This window comes from Erithacus rubecula, assembly GCF_903797595.1.
Source record: "Erithacus rubecula genome assembly, chromosome: 23".
In the NCBI taxonomy this organism is placed as follows: domain Eukaryota; kingdom Metazoa; phylum Chordata; class Aves; order Passeriformes; family Muscicapidae; genus Erithacus; species Erithacus rubecula.
The window spans coordinates 2,435,210-2,458,459 of record NC_136675.1 but is presented as its reverse complement, the minus strand read 5'-3'; the positions used below and the strand labels follow the sequence as shown (position 1 = coordinate 2,458,459).

At 50.8% G+C, this 23,250-nt stretch overlaps 2 protein-coding genes across 2 annotated transcripts in view; both read right to left on the bottom strand.

The window, feature by feature from the left end:
- The window catches only part of HIVEP3 (HIVEP zinc finger 3), a gene marked incomplete at its 3' end in the record, with an annotated part of 180,663 nt that overhangs the window by 28,739 nt on the left and 128,674 nt on the right, over nt 1-23,250 (bottom strand). Inside the window, exon 4 of the mRNA XM_079325571.1 lies at nt 9,578-9,672. The remainder of the gene's footprint in view (nt 1-9,577; nt 9,673-23,250) is intronic.
- The window catches only part of EDN2 (endothelin 2), a 156,136-nt gene that overhangs the window by 70,629 nt on the left and 62,257 nt on the right, over nt 1-23,250 (bottom strand). The window lies entirely within an intron of this gene.

The following is a 23,250-nucleotide window of genomic DNA, read 5'->3' as shown; positions in this document are numbered from 1 at the left end:
GCAGGAAACTGGGAACTGGGAACTGTGTCCAGGGCCTGGCATGAAACACAATCAGTGACCAGACAGTGACCAACCAGTGACTAAACAGTGACCAAATAGTGACCAACCACAGCCCAAACAGTGACCAGAGAGTGACCAACCAGTGACCAACCAGAGACTGATCAATGACCAACCAGTGACCAACCAGTGACCAGAATGTGACCAACCAGTGACTAATCAATGACCAACCAGTGACCAGACAGTGACCAGATAGTGACCAACCAGAGACTAATCAATGACCAACCAGTGACCAACTGGTGACCAATGATCAACCGGTGACCAAACAGTGACCAATAACTGACCAACCAGTGACCAGACTGTGACAAACCAGTGACCAACCAGCCACCAACCAGTGACCAGACAGTGATTGACTGGTGACCAACCAGTGACCAACCAGTAACCAGACAGTGACGAACCAGTGACTAACCAGTGACCAATAACTGACCAACCAGAGACCAGCCAGTGACCATCCAGTGACCAGTCAGAGACCAACCAGTGACCAGACTGTGACCAGATAGTGACCAACTAGTGACCAGACAGCAATCACCAGTGGCCAGTGACCAACTGGTGACCAACCAGTGACTAACCAGTAACCAAACAGTGACCAGACACTGACCAACCAGTGACCAATGAGTAACCAACCAGTGACCAGACAGTGACTGACTGGTGACCAACCAGTGACCAATCAGAGACCAGTGACCAACCAGTAACCAACCAGTGACCAGCAACCAACTAATGACCAAACAGTAACCACCAGTGACCAGTGACCAACCAGTGACCAACGAGAGCCCAGTGCCCAGCTGTGCCCAGCTGTGCCCAGCCCGTGCTGGCCAGCAGCAGCTGAGCTGTGCAGGGCAGCAGCTCTGGCTCTCTCTGCAAGTTCAGTCATTCTCTCCTGGCGCTGGAGGCTCCCCTGTGGGCAGGATGTGGTCCCACACCTCTGACAGCGCCCAGGCTCGGAAACCCTGCACAAAACCCAGCTTGAGGCTGGCTCAGATTGCCCCAGCAGCACTGCAGCCCCCAGGTCCTGGCAGGAGCCACCAGGAGTTTCCCTGGTGGCTTTGCAGGAGCTCCATGTGCTGTTCCATCACCTGCGCCAGGCAGGGCTGAGCACAGGGAGGTGCTGCTGCAAGAATGGGGCTCACACAGCCCAAAACAGCCCGAGCTGAGCTGCCTGCAAGGTGCTGAGTCATCCCTGGGGCTGCAGGAAACCCCAGAGCCCTCCTGAGCTGCCCACCCCACACCCACTGGTGAACCCGAGTGCTCGGGTCACCGCAGAGCTCACTGAAATGACAAAAACTCTGCAGGGTTTTCCTCTCTGAGCCTCCTCAGCTCACCCGTGGACAAGGAGAAGCTGCAAATATGGTCCTGCTCTGGTGGCACAAGGAGCATGCTGGGGAAGATGAGCAGAACTCTGCCCTCACCCCCAAAAAAAAGAGAAATGTCCAACACCAGCAGTCTGGTCTCATGGAAGGTCTCTGCCTATGGTCTTTAAGTCCCTTCCAGCCCAAACCATTCTGTGACCCTATAATGCCTCGATTTTTCATGGGTTTTTGGTCCCTTTTTGGGTTTGGTTTTTATTTTTTCTCCTAAAAGTCAGTTTGGAAGATCCCATTCCTTCCCCCAGCAAATGTGCCAGTCTTACACCCACACCTGGAGTTTAAGGGAAGGGGTGCCAAACTATAAAAATAATCACCCAAAATGAATGAAATTAGAAAGGATCATGGCACAAGAGGTTGTTTGTTTGCCCAGGGGGCAGAACAACCCATGGAGCCCCTGCAGGTCTCAGTTTTTGCTTTGTGAGCTGTGCAGGAGCCCCTTTAAGCTCCTCAAAGTCACCACCAGCGATGAACTGGAGTGAAACCAGCCCAGCATTTATCTTGGGAACCCCTCTCTCAGCCCCAGACTAAGAGATAACTCTGGTTTTATCTGGCTAATACTGATGCTCATATTTATGGGGCACTGCAGAGAGGGAATTTCAGCAGAACAACTCTGCTGCAGTCAAGGCCTTGATGTTTTGGAATCAGAATTGCAGGAACATGAAAAGCTTGGTGGTTCAAAAAGTGGTGCCACAACCTCACAGTGTCCTCAGAGATCCTCAGACACGGAGCCAGGATCCAGCACAGGGCCTGACTAAGCCTGACCTGCTAAACCCAGGCTGCAAAACCCACCAGGCATTTCTGCATCTGGCTCAGGACTCATCCTTAAATTTCAATTTCCCCCTTAAAAATAGAAAATGTTCTTGATTTAAAGACTACAAACGTGGCAGAAGCAGCAGCTCTTGGTGAGAGTGTTCCAGTGATTGATTTCTTCTCTGCTAAGATTCTGTTCCCTTTTTTTTCTAGGCTTTTTTTTTTTTTTTTTTTTTTGTCTGGCTTCACTGCCCAGACCTCTACAATTCAATACCAGATGTTTTTATTGCTGTTGTTGGTTTTGCTCTTCGAGGAGAAACACCCCAACTCCCAAACCCCAAAGGTCTCTGTGGGCCCTCCCTAAACCCAGCAATCCCTGTTGTAATTCACCTACAATTGCTGCTGGAGATCTGTTTGGGGTAAGAGAAACACATCCAGCATTTTGGGCCTTGCAGAAACCAAACCACAGGGAATTCTTAGAAACCTGCTCCTTTTCAAGCTGATTTCTCTGCATTCACACAAACCCTCTGGCTGCAGCTGGGTCTGTGGTCTGCAAGAGCCAACTGTGACCCTGTAATGGGCTTGGATGAGCAGCAATGGTCAGAAACCAGCACAATTTTCTCTGGTCATGGAGGGCCCACAGTGCTGAAGGTCAAAGAAAAAAAAAATACAAAAAATATTTCTATTCTTTGCAAAGTATTTGATATTCCTCTTGCCACATCTGGCTGGCTGCCAATGACAAAATTTGTATTTTTTTTTTGTTCTGGAGCAACAAGATTTTTAAAATTATGTTGTTAAACAGTGGATGATCCAGTGCAGCTCCTGGAGCTCAACAATCCCCCTTGCCCATCCCTGGGGCTGTGCCCATTCCCTGGGGAGCCTGGGCAGTGCCAGCACCTCTGGGGGAGGGAAGAACCTTTCCCTGAGCTCCAGCAGGTTGAGTGGACCATGACATGGGACACCTGCCACTGTCCCAGGTGCCCCCAGCCCTGCCCAGCCTGGCCCTGGGCACTGCCAGGGATGGGGATGCTCCCATTCCCTTCCCCACCAGCAAGGCAATGAATAAACTCACCCAAAAGGGCTGCCCTTAGCTCTGGGCAGATCTCCTCCACTCTTGGAGGGGTTTGATTTCCCTGGGGTGTTTCATTTTCACTCTGAGTGTCATTTCCTTAATGAAGATGAATGAAAGAAACACCATTTTAACGACTCTGACCCCTTGCAAATAAAACCAATTCCCCTCTGCTCAGCCTCTTTTTCCTGGGTAACAATTCTCCTTTTTTTAGCTGTTTTTGCTGCCTTTGAGGCAGCTATTCCTGAAATGCACAAGTCAGAACTAGGCCAAAACTCACCCTCTGCTCCTTTCCCTGCTGCCAGTTCAGAGCTAAACAAATTTACTGAGCAGCACTTGTGATCCCAGGCTGCCAAGTGCCAGGCCAGGGAATCCTGGGCAGCCTGACAAACCCAAAAACACCCCATTCCCTTAGTGCAGCTGAAACCCAGGCCCTGGGGCAGCAGTGAGCTCAGCCCTGACGTCCTGTTTTGCCTGCTTTGATCATGATAAGCCTCTTTTTTCCATCCACAGAGTAAACAAGCAGTGATGGTTTCCTCCTCCTCCCTTCCCTGCAGCTGGGCTCTGCACCCTCCTCACCTCTTGCAGGAGGCACAGAGCATCTCTGCACTCCTGCTGCAGGCTGGGGCACCCCAAAAGGCTCAAGGAGAGGTGCTGAGGGTGCTGTCACCCCATGAAAGGCACCTTCCACAGTGCCAGGGCCTGTGGCCAGCTCTGGGGTGCTCAGGGTGGGGTTGTTGGGGTGTTCTGAGTTGGGCTGGGTGATCCTGGGGGTCCCTCCCTGCTCAGGACGTGCTGTGATTGTCTGACTGGGGCACACAGGGGTGTCAGTGCAGCCTCCACTCTGCTGCACTTCAGATGAAATACAAAAACTCTGCCCCAAATCTGCCCCTCAGCAGGTTCAGAGGAGGAGAAAAGCATCATTGGCAACTTCAGAGGTTGGGAGAGCATCCCCTGGACACAGCTCTGGCTCAGATCCTGGGTCCCTTTGCCCAGGTGAGGGCACAGGGCAGGTTCCCTTTGCCCAGGTGAGGGCACAGGACACCCTGGATGGCTCCAGGAAGAGGAAGGAGCCAAGCACAGCCTGTTTGGTCAGCACTGGACTGGCAGCACAAGAGAACATTTGTGGGTGCACTAAAGGTGTCCTGGGTGCAGTAAAGGTGACCCCACACCTTCCAGGATGCCAGGCTGCCCATGTGAACACCCTACAGGTGTTCTCTGACCACCTGAGCCTGTCTGGCCCATGGTGGCAAACCCACTGAGTCACCTTGTGCCAACCAGACCTGCAGCCAGTCCAAAACTTGGCATGTTTATGGATATGGATCCCAAATCCAGAACCACCAAATCCTAAACATGAAAACAGAAAAGCATCATTCCCATCCTGAGGCTGAATCACAGGACCCTGGAGAAGCATTTCATGCCAGTCCTAATGAGGCCAAGCCCCCAAATCTCAGGGAAGAGCAAAGCCAGCACTGCCCTCAGCGTGGGGATTATCTGTCCCCATTGCTGTCCCACTGGGGTCACAGCTCTGGAGGTTTTGGCCTTTCAGACACAGCAGCCTTGGGTCCTGTCCCTCCCCTGAGCCCATTCCCATCACTGGGATTTGGGCACCTCAAGGAAAATCCTCAGCCATCCCTGCTCCCTCCAGCTCTTTTGGCTCCTTCTCCCTATTCCCCATCCAGCCCTAAATCAGCTCCAAGTGGGCACTGACCTCTGCAGAGGGAACAAGTGGCCAGAGTTTGGGAGCTTTGGGAGCTGCTCACGTGGCTGCAGGGCTCTGGTGACCCTGGTGGCTCAGCAATGAAGATTTTTTCTTCTTAACATCAAAAAAAAAAAACAAATCTGGGAGCTGCAGCAAGGAAGCTGCTCCCTCCCAGAGTGTGGAATCAGAATCTTGTAGATTGGAAAAGAGCTCCAGGATCCTTGAGTTGCCAGATGCCAGACCAATGTCCAGTCCTTCCCTGGACACCTCCAGGGATGGGGATCCAAACCCCCCTGGGCAGTTCCAATGCCTGAACACCTTTTCCATGGGGAAATTTTCCCCAATATCCAACCTGGGTCTCCTCTGAGCTGTTCCCTCTGCTCCTGTCCCTGTCCCTGTTCCCACAGCCCGATCCCCCCGGCTGTCCCCTCCTGTCAGGGAGTTGTGCAGAGCCACAAGGGCCCCTGAGCCTCCTTTGCTCCAGGCTGAGCCCCTTCCCAGCTCCCTCAGCCCCTTCCAGCCCCATTCCCTGCCCTGGATGTGCCCCAGCCCCTCAGTGTCCTGTCTGCAGTGAGGGGCTCAGGAGGAATTAGGTGACAGTGTGGGAAGGCTGAGTCATCTCCTGCTCCTCAGATAATCATGAAATGCTTTCCTCCACCTCTGGTTCTTCTTCCCCACAGCTCTGAGCACACTCAAGTTTTAAATCCACACTTTAATTCCCAGAGGAATCATCTCTTCCCTCAGTCATTATCTCTCACTGTCCCTGCACAGAACCTGCTCTGTCACCTCCCAGACACCTCCAGGAGAAAGAGCTTGTCCAGTGTTTAATGTGACACTTCAGCCTTGGGGAAAAAGCAAAAAAAAAAAAAAATGTGGAGAAAATCCAAAAATTCCTCCTGGCCGTGCAGGCCTGTTACAATCAGCAAATCACCTCCACTGCTTCACCTCAGGGTAAAACTTGGAAAGCTCAGCTCCTTTCTATGAATCACCCTCAGCAAAGAGCCCCAATTAAGAGATAAAACATTGCTACCACAACAGCAGCTTGGGCAGGGATTTATTTTTAGAAGCTGCTTAAAATAGTGTGTGGTACCTTGCTCAAAAACATGCCCTGTGTGCTGGCAGGGGTGATGTCAGAGCCCTGAGCCCCTCCCGGGGGACTCACACCCTCCCCAGGACTCCTGCACAGCACCAGGCTGAGAGAAAACACTGAAAAAAACAGAGCAGGAAGCCCAAAATTGGTCTTGACACCTTCCTGCCAGCGTGGTGAGATGCCAGGGTTTGAAGAGAGGAGTGTAAAGGGATGATTCAAAGCAGATTTTGGAAGTGATAACAGTTCCCACTAAAAAGTGAGCAGAAAAGGCTCTGTGTGACTGTGGGGAAGGGTTTTGGGTTCTGAGAGCCAAGCCTGGGGCTGAAACGGGCTCTGGTGCAAACTCTTGATGTGAGGTGCCAATGACAAGGAGATGCCACTGTCCCTGTGGGGCCAGCAAGGACCTGGGGACACCTGATGTGGCACTGCCAGCACAGCCTGCTGCACCTGGCAAGTGAGGGGAAAGCAAAATCACAGGATCACAGAATCTCTGAGCTGAAGGGACCCCCAGGATCACCCAGCCCACCCCTGTCCCTGCCCTGCCCTGCCCCCAGCAATCCCCCTGCCCATCCCTGAAGCTCTGGCAGTGCCCATTCCCTGGGGAGCCTGGGCAGTGCCAGCACCTCTGGGGAAGGGAAAAACCTTTCCATGAGCTCAGCTTGAGCTGCCCTGGCCCCTCTGTGCCCACTCTGCAGCTCCTTGTGCCCTCTGCCCCTTTGGGGTGGCAGCTGTGGGTGAGGACAGGGCTGAGTCCCACCAAGCTCAAATGGGAAGGAGACAAAACTCCAGAGCTTCATGGCACTGCTGATACCAAGGATAACAAGAAAAGATGAATCAGAACCTGCAGTTCCCCTGTGCTGGGCACTTTGAGTGCTGAGTCCAGTTCTGGAACCCTCAGGACAAGGACACAGAGGGGCTGGAGAGTGTCCAGAGCTGGGAAGGGTCTGAGCCCCAGGAGTGGCTGAGGGAGCTGGGCAGGGGCTCAGCCTGGAGCAAAGGAGGCTCAGGGGCCCTTGTGGCTCTGCACAACTCCCTGACAGGAGGGGACAGCCGGGGGGGTCGGGCTCTGGGAACAGGGACAGGGACAGGAGCAGAGGGAACAGCTCAGGCTGGGCAGGGGAGGCTCAGGGTGGGCAGAGCAGGAATTTCCCCATGGAAAGGGTGGGCAGGGATTGGAACTGCCCAGGGAGTTTGGAGTGCCCATCCCTGGAGTGCCCAAACAATGAGTGGATGTTCTGCCCTACACAGTTCAGAGGGATTCAGCCAAAGTTTGAATTTGATTTTGGGGAGTTTTCCAACATTTGGGATCCTGTGACCACAAAAACCAAAGAGCCAAGAGTGATTTTGGGAGGTGACAAGGACCAGACTCTGTCAGTGCCCTTCCCTTCCACCTGGGCAGCCCCAAAAACATCCCCATGGTCTGACTGAGGCTCTGGGAGGAATTAAATCCCAAATCCCTGGAGTGCAGGGGCTGGGGCTGGTGGAAAATTCCCTCCTGAGGCAATTCCATCTGGGCAGGGATTGTCTGCTGAAAATCCCAGCAGCTTTTCAGGGATGGAAACAGCAAGGGCAAGATGCAGCAGAGAAGTGAGGAGAGAAGTCAGGGATATAAGCAAGTGAGAAAAGAGGCAGCTCTGGGTGAGGCAAAAGGGTGGAAAATTACAGGATTGGTCCAGAGGGAAAAATCCTCATGTGGGATGAGGCAGCAGAGCAGGAGCAGAACCAGGCTGGGCCAGAGGGGAGGCTTGGTACAACTCTCAAAAACAAAAAACAAAATAAAAACACACAAAAAAGAAAAAAAAACCCAAACACCAAAAAAGCCAAAAAAATTAATGAAAGGAGAATTAATGGCTCCAACTGCTGGGTGCAGAATCATTCTCCCTAAAAGCCCAACCAGCCAGAGATTTTTACATTGCCCAGTGAAAGAGCTCAAAAGTATCACCAAAACTCACAAAGCTTTTCAACAAAACTCCTTCCATGTGTTCTTATTCCACACTAATAAAAGCCAGGTGGGCAAATTAATCTTAATTAACCTGATTAGGTTTATCACAAGGCTAAGAATCATTCACTGTTTTTTTTTCCCCCCCTCTCCAAACAGAATTCCCTTTGTGCAGCACCCTGCCAGAGAGCACATCCCAACATAATTCCATTTATTCCAAGGAATAAATACAAACCCATGCACATTATGTACTCTCTGCAGGGATGTTTAAAGCTTTTCCCCTAAAACTAAATCTGTTTGATGTCTTTAAAACCCTTGAAAATATTAACTTGCAAGGTTTTGCTGCCTGAACTTGGTTTTCTCTCGATGTTTTGTGATTTTGGGGAAGGCAGGTCTCAGGGAATTGGCATTTCCCATTCAAGCTCAGCCCTGGAGCCAAACTCTGGCCTCAGCTCCCCCTGAAAATGGGAATGGCATTTCAGAGGTGCTTCAAATCCTAATCCATGATCATTTCTAGGAAGTCTGAAGAGAAAAACAAGCAGGAATTTCTTGTTTGTTTGTTTAAATTTAAACTTCCAGAACCAGTGGATGGCACAGAGAAGGCCTGAAACCAAGAATGCTCTGACAAACACAAGAGCAGAGCCCAGATTTAGACTCTTCCTGAGGGGAAAACAAGGAATTAATTCACTTTATTTGCACCTGATCACCTTTGGGGTCCTGGTTTTGTTTTCATTCCTTATTTGCTAAGCCCTGGCAGTGGATTTTGTCCCTGTGGGCAGCCTGTGGCTCTGCCCCTTTCCATTATAAATAGAAATCTGGTATAAAATAAATCTTTCATTCCTCAGCAAGTCATAAATCCCCCATCAATGTCATCTCCACCAAAATGAACCTGCCCAGATGCAGGTACCACCATGCAGTGTTTGAAAGGAGAAATTCCAAAGATATGGAGCATCCAGATCTGCTTTAAATCCTTGGAATAAACCAAATTTGCATCTCAGCCCCAAAGTCTCCTGCAGGAACCAGGTCTGGCAGCTCTGAAGGGTCCAGGGCTGGTGGGGAGGGAAGGAAAAGCCAAAAATTCCCAAATTCACAGAGAAAAGCTGAATTGCTGATTTTCTGATGATGGTCATGGAATGGTTTGGGTTGGGAAGGATCCTAAATCCCACCCAGTTCCACCCCAGGCTGCTCCAAACCTGGCCTGGGACATTTCCAGGGATCCAGGGGCAGCCACAGCTTCTCTGGCAATTCCATCCCAGCCAACAATTCCTGCCCAAAATCCAACCAAGCCCCAAATCACAATTCCTTCCCTTTCACACTCCAAACCCTGCACAGAACCAGCCTTGCTCAGGCCCTGACACCACAAATAAATTGATTTTTCATGACAAAGCTGATGAAATCCCCTTTTTGGGACATGAATCCCAAAGGACCTTCTGGACCTTTTGCAAAGAAAATGAAACATTTTAAGAGTGTCGCCAGGATAACCTGAGATGGATCCAGCAGAATCATCAAATCCATTTCCACAATGCCACAGGGGAAAATGGGAGCTCCAGCACAGTTTGGTGCCTTTAAAATGGATTTAGAGGATGGAAAATAAGAATTTTCTTACTAAAATTGCTGCAGATACCAGGCTGGGACAGGCTGCAGGTGCTTCAGAGGCCAGGATTAGGAGTCGAAATGGTCTTGATAAATTGTAGAAATGGTCTGGAAGAAACAAGAAAAAAAGAAAAAAACACTTCAGGAATGATGGGTGAATTGGTGAGGCAGGAATAATCAATGGCTTGAAAGGGGGGGGGTGGGTTTTTGGGAGATCTCAGGATTTCCATGGATCACAAAGTGAACAGGAGCTGAACATGAAACTGCAATAAAACAAAACATTAGCTATGATGCAGAGACAAAATGTCCAACATATAAACAAAGGGAATTTTCCATCTCTTTGGCCCCACTGAGGTTCTGGTGTTGGACATTTCAGTAAAATCAGAAATCAATTCCCAATGAGAACAAGGAGAATGATCTGAGATGGATGGAGAGGGCACAGACTGGAAATCCAGAGAAGAAAATCACATTTGTGGCATCATTTGGGTTGGAAAAACCCTCCAGGATCACCCAGCCCAACCACAAATCAACACCACTGCACCATGTCCCCAAATGTCACATCCAGGGGTCTGCTGGACATTTCCAGGACTGGAAACTCACCATTCCCAGCCTGGGGATTTATTCTGAATAAACCCAACAGGGAGGTGTCCCCTGACCTTCAAACCCATCCCAAGGGACAGGACACACAGGGATAAATCACTGCAGGTTGTCAGGAGCCCAGGCTGGCAGCAGGGAGTGTTTCCTGGCTGGGAATTCAGGAATCCAAGGGATCCCCAACACCTGGATCAGGGAGTTCCAGGCACAGCCCATCAGCAGGTGGCTTTACCTTGGACTCCCAATTTTCTTTGTTTCCCAGGGTAGAAAAACCCCTTAGAAAACAACTCAGTGGCTCAATTACCCAACTTAATTAAGCAAATTAACAGCTGAGGCCCCTCCAGCACATCATCCACACAGGCAGAGGGATCTGTCTACACAGGGGAAAGAAGCAAATTAACATCAATTTTGGGGAGGAGAAACTGAGATTGAAGAGACCAAGATGTGCCAACATCACCCAGAGGGCAGGATCAATGGAAGGGGAGCCCTGTCCCATGGAATAACCCCAAAATGGTCCTTTTATTTAGAAAAAAATTAAAAATATTTAGCTCAAATAATTGCAGGTGCCTTGCACGTGACAGGGTCTCAAAGCAGGTTTATTTTTGCCTTCCCACAGAGCAGGCAGAACCTTCCTTTGCAGGTGGAAGGCTCAGCAGAGCTGCCCTGAGTGCTCAGCAGGAATCTGGCTGGGCAGGGGGTGAGGCTGCTGAGTGACTGGCAGCGTTTTTGGAATCCTCACAGAGCCAAAACCAGACTGAGGGCAGCTGCTCCCCTCCCTGGGCTGCCAGAGGGGTCCCAGCTCTGTTTGGGGACAGTTTAGCCTGGGTTTGTCACCAATAAAATTTTCCTCCTGCCCAGCTGGGACAGGGATGTTCACCCAGGGAGATTCTGGGATGTGCTGGGATTTTCCAAAGGGTCTCTCAGCATCACCCTGGGCACCAGAGGAGCTTCCCCAGCCCTGGCAGTGCCCCAGGCCAGGCTGGGCACTGGGTCTGGAGCAGCTGGGACAGTGGGGGTGGCACTGGGGGGGATTTGAGGTCCCTCCCAACCATAATCCCATAATTCTGTGATTCCCAATCCTATGGTTTGAGCTTTGCCTCACAGGGTGTTGCTGCTGGGTTCCTCTGCCCTGTCACCTCCCCCAGGCACCAATATTGATATTTTCCTGGAAATCTGGGGAGGGGGGGGGGGAATCCAGGATTGAGGATTGAGCCACATCAGGGCTCCCAGGCTGGCAGGGGATGGAAATTTGGGATGGAAATCTGTGGTCAGACCACTGGTGGGCAGATTTCCTTCCCCTACTGCCCTCTGTCCATGCCCAGGATGGGGAGGGGAGGATCCTGCAGCATTCCCTGATTCCATGATCACCAAGCCCTCACTGCCACCTGCCTGTGGAGAACCTGGGAGAGCTCAGTGCCAGAACAGCTTTCACCACAAAGGAATTTTCATTTCAATAGCAAAAATTTTAAAAAGTACAAAATTAAATCAGGGGAAGATTTCAGAAGCAGGCAGTGAGAGCTGCCCTGTCAAATTTCTGTCAAATCCCTCCCCAGCTGCTGAGGCTTCTCCAGTCACAATGGAAATAATTGCTGATGAACCAACATCCCAACATTTCCTTCTGCATTTCTGTGGCAAGTGAAGCTCCAGCCCTGCTCAGGAGCAGCAGGCTCCTGCTGCTCAGCTCCAGCTCAGCTCAGAGCCACCAGCCCCTCCTGGGCTTGGAACAAAGAATTTTAGGTTAAAAGGAAAAGAAAAAAACCAACAAAAAAGGAGCAGTGCAGGCACTGGAGATGAAGCAGCTTCAGCAGCCTCTTTTATCAGGGTGGCTTCCCCCTCCAGGCAAGGACTCTGAGAAAGCAGCTGGAGTTAAAAATTCATATCCCAGCCACAGAGATGAATTCCTAAAAATTCCTCTCACTTTCCTTGAGCCAGGGCAGGGTGGAAGCTCCTGGGAGATTCTCCAGCAGTTCCTGGGCTGGTGGCACTGCCAGGGACATTCCCAGGGGCAGCCAGAGCTGCTCCTGTCCCCTCCAGGGAGGTGACAGCTGGGGCTGCATTCCCCCCTCCCATCCCACCTTCTGCTCTCCTTCCCTTCCAAACCTGCCTGGAGTTCTCCATTCCCACAGCCTGGAGTGACCTGCTGAGCACCTGCAGCCTGATGGGGCCACGGGGGCAAATCTGCAGGAGAAGCTGAGAAATTCCCTTTTCCCAGCTGCTCAGCCCTGATTCCAGAGCAGCACAAGTTGCTGCCATCCCTTCTCCCTGTTCCTGCTTGCAGCATCCTCAGCTCCAGCTGTGCCCTGCTCCCCTCAGAGCACAGCTCCAGCTCCTCCAGGCCCCTTCCAGCCTGGGATGAAATCTCCAAAGCCCTTTGGGTGAGGAATCTCTGCTTGGGGCTGGAAGCAGCTCTGCAAAGCTCAGCCTGGGGCTGTGGCACAGACTGAGCAGGGATTTCCATCTCTGCTGCATCCCAAATATCCTGGGAGTGTGGGAACAAATGGGAACGGTGTTTTGGGAAGGGTGCATGGAAAATAAAGACCCAAGAGGGGGAGGTTGGGGCTGGACCCACCCTGGTGACTGTGGTCAGCCCAGCATGATGAGGCTTTGCTTTAATTCCCTGGAATTCAATTCCCAAACATCCTCCCAGCACAAGAGGTGGCCCAATAAATGAGCAGCTCAAACCATCCAGGCTCTTGATTCAGAGCTGAAAACTGGGCCCAGCCAAGCTGAAATCCTCAGCAGGTAACAGCACTGAGGAACTGAATCTCTGCAGAGGCCATTCACCCACTCAGATGGAAAAAAACCCCAAAACTCAAATTTCTGTGAGATTTCCCCCTGCTGACAGAAGGAGCTGCAAGGGGCCATTGCTGCTGAGCTTAATGGCATCCAGTGTTCCTAAGGGTGAGGGGAAAGAGCCAAAACAAAAAAAAAATTGAATACATTCTAGTGCAGCAAGAGCAGCATCCTCAAAGCTTCGCTCCCCACACCCTCAAGTGTGAAATCAGAGATTTTTTTTTTTTTTTTCTCAGTAATGCTGTTTGCTCATTTCCTGCCCAGCCTCTTGTGCTTTGAACAATGAATCAGGATGAATTAACATCAGTGGCAAGATCAGGGTTGTGCCTATAACCAGAACTTTGCTGTCATCTTCCAGGGAATTAAAGCAAAGCCTCATCATGCTGGGCTGACCACAGTCACCAGGGTGGGTCCAGCCCCAACCTCCCCCTCTTGGGTCTTTATTTTCCATGCACCCTTCCCAAAACACCATTCCCATTTGTTCCCACACTCCCAGGATGTTTGAGATGCAGCAGAGATGGAAATCCCTGCTCAGTCTCTGCCACAGCCCCAGGCTGAGCTTTGCAGAGCTGCTTCCAGCCCCAAGCAGAGATTCCTCACCCAAAGGGCTTTGGAGATTTCATCCCAGGCTGGAAGGGGCCTGGAGGAGCTGGAGCTGTGCTCTGAGGGGAGCAGGGCACAGCTGGAGCTGAGGATGCTGCAAGCAGGAACAGGGAGAAGGGATGGCAGCAGCTTGTGCTGCTCTGGAATCAGGGCTGAGCAGCTGGGAAAAGGGAATTTTTCAGCTTCTCCTGCAGATTTGCCCCCGTGGCCCCATCAGGCTGCAGGTGCTCAGCAGGTCACTCCAGGCTGTGGGAATGGAGAACTCCAGGCAGGTTTGGAAGGGAAGGAGAGTAGAAGGTGGGATGGGAGGGGGGAATGCAGCCCCAGCTGTCACCTCCCTGGAGGGGACAGGAGCAGCTCTGGCTGCCCCTGGGAATGTCCCAGGCCAGGCTGGACAGGGTTTGGAGCAGCCTGGGATGGTGGGAGGTGTCCCTGCCCATGGCTGAGGGTGGCACTGGATGAGTTTTAAAGTTCCTTCCTTGAAAAACCCAAACAATTCTGATTCTGTGATTCAGAGCAGCAGCTCCAGCCTCTCCAGGGATCCATGAAATTGCCTCTCCAGCATCACAACTCCAGGGCTGTCCTGACTTCAACACCCCCAGGGGATCCTCATTCCCCCTTCCCCAGTTTTGAAAGCACAATCCAGACACGAGGCCCTCAGAATGAATCTGCTCTGGAGCACCTCAGTGCCTGTGGCAGCTTCTGTTCATTCATTCCCCCACAGCCACACCAAACCAATTAAAATCATTCCCGTGCCTCATTCCTGATCCTTCTCAGGTTTGTTTTCCCCAGGTGTGGCATCTCAGGGGTTGTTCAGGCTGACCTGTGCCTGCAGAAATCCCTCAGAGCAGCAGTGAGAGTCAGGGGTTTCAGGGTTTTGACATTTGTGCAGAGGAAAAGTTCTCTGCTGTTCTAAAGGAAGTGGGGAGAGGCTGTGAACTGAGATTGAACCAGCAGCTCTTGAGGATGCAATCAGTCAGGGAGAAGAGGAGGGAAAAAATAAACCCCAAAACATCTTAGCAGGACATTGGCCATGAGCTCCATCTCTGAGCAGAAAATGTCACTGAGGCACAGAGGGCAGCAGGAAATCAGATGCTCAAACCTGTGCCCTAACAACCCATTGAGGTAAAAAACTCTCTACTCCATCTCCCCAGTGGTGAACAAGGAAAAATCTCACTGTGCAGGCAGAGTGGGAATATCCAGGCTCCTCCCAAGAGCAAACAGCCAGGAACCCCCAGCCCAGAGCAGGTGGGGACAGGGACACCTCCTGCCCTGCTCTGTCAGTGACACCCAGACTGGGACACTGGGGGGTTTCCTGGAAATCTGGGGGCTTTACATTTGGATGAACACAGGGAATACGTGGAGCTGCTGAAAGGAATTGGGGAAGGGCCCTGGGCAGATCCAGGGCTGGGAGAGCTGGGGGGACACCTGGAGAGGAGAAGCTCCAGGAGAGCTCAGAGCCCCTGGCAGGGCCTGGAGGGGCTCCAGGAGAGCTGCAGAGGGACTGGGGACAAGGCAGGGAGGGACAGGACACAGGGAATGGCTCCCAGTGCCAGAGGGCAGGGCTGGCTGGGATCTTGGGCAGGAATTGTTCCCTGGCAGGGTGGGCAGGGCTGGGATGGAATTGCCAGAGCAGCTGTGGCTGCCCCTGGATCCCTGGCAGTGCCCAAGGCCAGGCTGGACACTGGGAGCACCTGGGATTTGGGACAGTGTCCCTGGGGTGGCACTGGGTGGGATTTTGGGTCCCTTTCCATCCCACACATTCCATGGCTCTGTGACAAACCAGCAGCAGCTCAGCCCCACAGCTGAAATCCCTCAGCACTCCCCTGTCCCTGCTGCAGCATCTCCCACATTCTGGCCATTTCTCTATCTCCATCCTCCTCATCTGGAGCATCTCCTTGAGTAATTCTAATTTTTAACTCCACTCATGCCACCAACTCCATTTGCATGAAGTGCAGCAGAGTGTTTTCATTTTTTTTTTTTTTGTTTTTGGTTGGTTTTTTTTTGCCTTATCAGAGAGATTTAAAAACCCCAAAAAAGCAGCAAATTCTCCTGTGTGCACAGAGGTTGTGCTGCACTTTTGCTGGATGACACCAAAGAACCACAAGCCCTGGGGAGGCCAGGGGCTGATGCAAACGGAAAACAGGGCAGCAAAGGAAGTTATTCTGTCAGGCTTTGTTCTTTCAGGGGCTTTTTGGGGTGGCTTCTTTCCATAGAAAGTTTCCACTGCAGTTATTGAAATGAAACCTGGGTGTATTTTTGCCCTCAGAGCTGTGAGGCTGAGAGGAACAGCACAGAGCTGTGCCCAGGTCCAGGGTCTGGAACAGAGTGAAACACAAGGAATGCCCCAAAACCATCCCTGAATTTTCTGAAATTAAAACTTGAGGGGAAAAAAAAAAAAATCAAGATGTCATTGAGGAAAGTCACTGGAGAGGTTTTAGTGGGGACAGAACTTTCAGGGTGCAATGACAGACTGAAATTCCTTGGTGGGATGGAGAAAAGGGGAGTGAACACCATAAAAATGGAGGGAACACCAGGGAAAGGGGAGTGAATACCAGGGAAAGGGGAGTGAACATCAGGGAAAGTGGAGTGAACACCTGGAAAAGTGGAGTGAACACCAGGAAAAGTGGAGTGAACACCAGGAAAATGGAGTGAACACCAGGGAAAAGGGAGGGAACACAAGGAAAAGTGGAGTGAACACCAGGGAAAATGGAGTGAACACCAGGAAATCCCTCTGAATGGGCTCATCCCATCACTTGGAGGCTGCCCAAACACTGTCAGCTCCAAACCCTCCTTTCCAGGATGTTGAATTTCTCAGAATTTTCAGCTCTGGGGGGCTCAGCCATGGGGGAAAACAACACCCTGAAAAATTCAGAATTCTGCCAGAGCTTCCAGCCCCTGAGCCAGAGGATCCAGGGGACTCAGGGACAAATTCAGAGGATTTTGAGGATGCTCTGGGGGATTTGGGGATACTTCCAGGACATTTGGGGATGCTCCAGAGGATTCAGAAATGCACTGCCACCTTCCCCCAGGCAGGCTGAGAACTGCTGCTCCTGCTCCTGCTCAGCAGCACCAAACCAGGACATAAAATCCCCTTCCCACAGCAGATTGCCAGCCCAGATTCCCTGGAAGCCTCCAAATGGGTTAAACAAAAAAAGGGGGTAAATAAAAAAGGGGGTAAATAAAAAAAGGGGTTGAATAAAAAAAGGGGTTGAATAAAAAAATGGGGTTGAATTAAAAAAAAGGGGTTGAATAAAAAAAAGGGGTTGAATTAAAAAAAAAGGAGTTAAATAAAAAATGGGTTGAATAAAGAAAAGGGGTTGAATTAAAAAAAAGGAGTTAAATTAAAAATGGAGTAAATAAAAAAAAGGGGTTGAATAAAAAAAGGATTGAATAAAAAAGGGGTTAAATAAAAAAGGGGTTAATTTTAAAAGAGGTTAAATAAAAAAGGGGTTAAATTAAAAATGGGGTAAATAAAAAAAAGGGGTTGAATTAAAAAAGGGTTGAATAAAAAAGGGGTTAAATAAAAAAGGGGTTAATTTTAAAAGAGGTTAAATAAAAAAGGGGTTAAATAAAAAAAAATGGGTTAAATAACGTGGTCAGCACGGGGTTCTGCTGGAAAAATGACTCACAGGAAGGATGGCAACAAAGCAGCGCCATAAAATATTCAAGAGGCTCGGTCTGCCCGGGGCTGGAGAATAAAACCCGGGGTAAGTGGACCTGGGCGGGTTCCCGGAGGCGCCGCTGCCCCGCGGGGCCGAGCAGCTCCCGAGCTGCCAATTACAGCCCCGCTTTTAATTAAAATTTCATCGCGGCCATTCCCAGCAGATCCTCCCGGGAGTGGGAGAGCCAGCAAGGGAAGGGTGAGGGGTTTGGGTTGGGATGTGGCAGCTGGCCTGGGGGGCTCTGCGATGGGCTGTGGGGTTCTGCTTGGACTCATAGCAGAAAATATGATCATTATAATCATAAATCATAAAATCACAGACTGGCTCAGGTGAGAAGTGATCCTAAAGTCATCCCATTCCATGCAGGGACACTCCCACTGTCCCAGTGTCCAGCATGGCCTTGGGCACTGCCAGGGATCCAGGGGCAGCCACAGCTGCTCTGGCAATTCCAATCTAAACCCACCCTCATTTAGTTTAAACAGGTCCTGGTGTTTTCAGGGCTAGAGCAGAGTCCCCAGAGCTGCTCTGAGCACTCCACCCTGCCCAGGTCCTGCAGAGCCTCAGCTGGAGCCTGCTCAGCAGCACAGAATCATCTTTTCCCCTGTCCTGAACCTTTTTTCTGGTGCCTTCTATAAAACCAAGTGTAAAAACAACCACGAGTGTGAGAGACTCAACAGCTCTGGGGCTTGCAAATTCCATCCACCCCAGAGATTCTGGAAGTGATCAGAGTTTCCCTAAGTGCCCCTGGCTGCAAGGGAAGAAGAAAATCCCACAAATATCTCCAAGGTGTCTCCTTCTGGGTCACAGCAATCCTGAATCCATAAACTAAACTACTCGGGGAAGGAAACAGCCACATCCGTGAAAACTAATGCTGGATCACAGCAGATTATCCTAAATGTCAGTGCCCTGCTGCCAGGCCACCCTTAATCCTTAAAAAAAAACCCAAAAAACAAACAAACAAACAAACAAACAAACAAAAAAAAAAAAAAAACAAAAAACCAAACAAAAAAAAAAAGAAAAGCTGCAAAGCAAGACCAAACATCCTCAGCTGTTGCTTTGAGGGAAGGTCCCTGCAGGAAGCTCTGGAGCACAAGGCCCAAGGAAAGCAGAATTCTCCTACTGGGCTACAAATAAGATGAGATGCTGAGGAGAAAAATCTGACACATCCCCGGCCACAGCTGAAGGGAAAAGAGGTTCCTGCTCACACCAGGGCCAGGAGGGAGTCACAGCAGCCCTGTTTTACCCAGAGTTGCAATAGAGGATGTGTCCAGCAATGTGAATTCTGTCCCCATCTGCTGACCCGGGTGTGGCAGTGCCCCTGATCTCCTGGCACACATTATCTGCTAATGGGCCATCTTTAAACCAGCTGGGCAATCATCTTTATCTTCCCACAGCCCATCCTCCCTCCAGGAGATATCTCCTGTTCATGGCCACTGAGTCCCAGTGCATGACTGATAAAATTCCATCATCCCACTGGGAGATGCTCCAGCCAGGGGTGGAGCCAAGCCTTTCCTACCCAGAGAAAAACTGAGATTTTGGACACCATGGGACCTTCTTTCCACTGGATTCCAGAGGAAAGCCAGACCTTTCCACATCATCCCTGGACCTTCAGAGGAAACTGCACCTTCTCCAGGAGCACTGCTCCAGCTGAACCACATCTGCCCCTGCAGGAGGATGCAGCCACCATGGAATGGGACTGTGCCACCACCCTGACTGACTGACGGGTGTCAGCTTGGATTCTGACTCTGGCAGGGTTTGGGATTGTTCTTTGTAATACTGCATTTCTATTTTAATTTTCCAAGTAAAGAACTGTTATTCCTAATTCCCCAATCTTTGCCTGAGAGCCCCTTAATTTCAAAATTATAATAATAATTTGGAGGGAGGGGGTTTACATTCTCCATTTCAAAGAGAAGCTTCTGCCTTTATTGGCAGACACCTGTCCTCCAAACCAGGACACCCAGGGCAGCAGTTTGGGCTGGAAGCTGAGGGGTTTGGGAAAGCTTGAGGAGCCAGGGGCAGGGAGAGCCCAGCTGCTGCTCTGGAGCCTCAGGGGTTAAAAGCTCCAAATCTCCCCTCCTGGGGAGGCTTCACCCCCTGAGCAGCTCCTCGGGAAGTCAGGGCAGGCAGAGCAGGAGAGTGATGGATGCAAAATTAAAAGCTGGATAAATAATTAATGTCTGAGGTCATCAGATTGGAGGGATGTGTCCGTCTCGCTGCCGGCTCTCCCGGCTCTGAGCACAGGGATGAGCTGGGGCTGCAGCACCGAAATTCCTGCCCTGGCTGCCACAGCAGGCAACAGCCATCCATCACCCAGGAGTGCTGAGGAGAGTTAAGCAAGCAGAGAGCCCCAAGAGAGCCCAAAATAAAGTGAGAGGCGGCTTGGAGTCACTTATTAAGGTAATGATTAAAATGCAAACCATTAATACGTACGGCACAGAGAAAGACGCCTTTCCTCCTTCCTGGCCAGTGCCACAAATGAAACAGCCCAGGAAAGGCTCCAAACCCACCTGGGGTAACCCTTTCCTTCCCTCTGCTGCCAGGCTGAGCTCCCCAGAGCTGGGAATTCACAGTTTTCCTGGGAATGTGCAATTCCAGCCAGGGTGTTGAGGCTAATTATAAATCAGGGTGAACAACAATGGATGAGAATTCAAGTTTATCCCACACTGCAGAGCTCTGGAGCATCCTCCCAAATCCTCTGAGCAGGAAACTGATGGGATTCAGTGACAACAATTAACCACAATTAATCAGTGAGCAGGGAAAACGATGGGATCCAGTGATCCACAGCTCCTGATTCATCTGTGAGATGGGAAGTCAATGGGATCCAGTGATCCACAGCTCCCAATTCATCTGTGAGCAGGAAACGAATGGGATCCAGTGATCCACAGGTCCCAATTAACCTATGAACCATAAACCAATGGGATCCAGTGATCCACAGAGCCAAATTAATCTGTGAGCCAGAAACCAAAGGGATCCAGTGATCCAGAACTACCAACTCCTGTGTGAGCAGGAAACCAATGGGATCCAGTGATCCACAGGTCCAAATTATTCTGTGAGCAGGAAACCAAAGGGATCCAGTGATCACAATTAATCACAATCACAATTAATCTGTGAGGTGGGAAATTGATGGGATCCAGTGATCCACAGCTCCAAATTAATCTGTGAGCCAGAAACCAAAGGGATCCAGTGATCCACAGCTCCCAATTCCTGTGTGAGCAGGAAAACCAATGGGATCCAGTGATCCACAGTTCCCAGCAGCAGCAGCAGTGGCACTGTCCAGCTTCAGGACTGGGGCAGATCAGAAATTACCCCTCCCCCCCAGTGTAGGAGCAGAAATTTGGGGTTATTTTTCTATTCTAGGGTGAAATTGGGCAGCCCAAGCTGCACTTTGGGGAGACTTAATAACATGGGCAAACCCAGGTGCTCAGGTAGGATCTCTCTGCTTTGTGCTGAGCCTACAAAACTGGTTGGGTGCTTCTCTGGAGCACCTTCCCCAATTTCAGAGCCGTGTTTGACCCCATCTCTGCAGGAAATCTGTGGTTTCTGGGAGGAATAGCTGACACCTGGCTGAGCAGAGCCAGGTGCACCCCAAGAGCAGCTCTGCCACCCATGGGGACACCACAGCACATGGTGGTGCCACCTCCCACCTCGTGAGCAACTCCCAGCTCTGATTAATGCAAATAGGAGCACAGAGTGTTTTCTGCCAGGTGGGTGCCACATTCAAACCCTGCAGGCAGCTGAGCGTGGCCACAGCACTGAATTAAAACCAGAATCCCCAAACAGCTCCAGCCCAAAGACTGCAAAGCAACCAGCACCTCACCTGGGGCTTCCCCTCCACTGAATTACAGCCCTAAAACCTGCCAAATGCATCCTAAAAACTGCATAATGCATCCTAAACCTGCAAAATGCATCCTAAAAACTACATAATGCATCCCAAAACCTGCAAAATGCATCCTGAAATCTGCATAATGAATCCTAAACAAACATAATGCATCTTAAACCTGCATAATGCATCCTAAACCAGCATAATGCACCCTAAACTAGCATGATGCACCCTAAAACCTGCAAAATGCACCCTAAACCAACAAAATGCATCCTAAATCAGCAAAATGGATCCTAAAACCATCAATATGCATTCTAAAAACTGCAAAATGCATCTTAAACCTGCCAAATGCATTCTAAAATCTGCATAATGCTTCCTAAACCAGCATAATGCATCCTAAACCCAGCACAAAGCATTCTAAACCAGAAACCACATCCTAAACCCGACCCTGCAGGGTTTTGCTCCAGCCCTGCCCTGGGCTCAGGAACCCTCCCCAGTTTGGCAGCGCTGGTTCCACCCCTCCTGCTGCTCCTGCACCCAACCAGCTCCATCCAGGGCAGCTTCCCAAAGGAGCTGAGGGTTTGGGGTTGACTTCCAGGGCACCCCAAACCCAGCCCCAGCCACGTGAGGCCACCTGAGGCCACTCCAGCAGAGCCACTTGTGGCCATGGCTCAGCTGCAGGGACACCCAAGCACCACCACAAACCCCATCCACCTCCAACTCCTCACATTCCTCCAAGCCAGGGCCCCAAGAACAATCCCTGCCTCTTCAAATTATTTTTTTCCCCTCTCTTCAAAACAAAACTGATTTATTTTATTTTATTTTTTTTCCCTGAGCAGCACCAGAGTCCCAACACCAACCCCCCCTTTCCCAGCGTGCTGGGGGCTCTTCTCTGCCATTTCCCTTCAGCTGTTCCTCGCCTCCATGGGAAACGGAGCCAGCAAAAACCTCCTGGAAACGCTGTTCCCAATTAAAGGCAGCCCTTATGAAACCACTATCACAGCCACTTGCTGGAGAGATTTCTCCCTAGAAGAGCTCACAGCGTTTCCTTGATGAACCCCCAAGCATAACAGTTTCCACAGCGATTACAGAGCAGGCAGCCCAGCCAGAAATAACAGGAGAAATGGAAAACATCCCCTGCTCTGCCTCTCTCACACACCCAGGGGGAGGAGAGGCTGCAGCAGAGCTGGGGATGGGGACAGAGCCAGCCCTGAGCAGCAGTGATGAGCCAAAACAGCAAATATTCAGGATTTGTATCCACCTGAGCCCCAGGTGGGCTGTCCTGCCATGGGAATGGTGGTTTGGGCTCTGCTGGGCAGCAGCAGGAGGGGAAGTGCCAGCTCTGGGGGCTGAAATGAATTCAGAATTCATGAATTCAGAGTCTGGGGTCTCAGAGCTGCAGCCCCCACCCTGTGCATTCCCAGTTCCTGTGCTACCATGGCATCTCCACCACCCTGTGCACACTGTTCACCACAACCCTGCTTTTCTTCCACAAACACCTCTCCAAAATGTGCACCAGGAGCCTTCCCCAGTTCAAACTCTACTCTCCATGAAAGAATAAATTCAGTGTGCTTTTTTTTTTCCGTAAAACCTAAACTTTTTGCTCCTCAGAGCCCTCACAAGAACCTTCCCCATCTCTCTTGTCCCTCCAGAGCCCTCCTGAGCTTTGTTTGGCCTGGGAAGGACCCAACCCATTTATTTGAGTGACAAAGGACCAGGTTTATCACCTGGAGTGGAATCAGGGATTATTAAGTCACACAGCCCAAGCCACTGCTCCCTTTGCTCTGATTTAGCAAAAATGGGATATAAAAACCAAAAAAAGTCACGATTTTAGTGAGAGGTTTTGTGCTTGACACAATTCCATCCCAATATCCCACCTGGCAGTGGGAGCCACTCCCTGTGTCCTGTCCCTTGTCCCCAGCTCTCATCCACTCCCAGGCCAGGCTGGATCCATCCCTGAGCCAGCACAGACCATTCCTTCCCAGTTCCAAGGAATGGCATCAGGGCATTCCTACTACTTTCATTCACTAATTTCTCTCTCCACACCTGCTTACCTCAAAAATCCAACTGCAGGCCTCACATTTTGGCTGCCACCTCCCACCTCGTGAGCAACTCCCAGCTCTGATTAATGCAAATAGGAGCACAGAGTGTTTTCTGCCAGGTGGGTGCCACATTCAAACCCTGCAGGCAGCTGAGCGTGGCCACAGCACT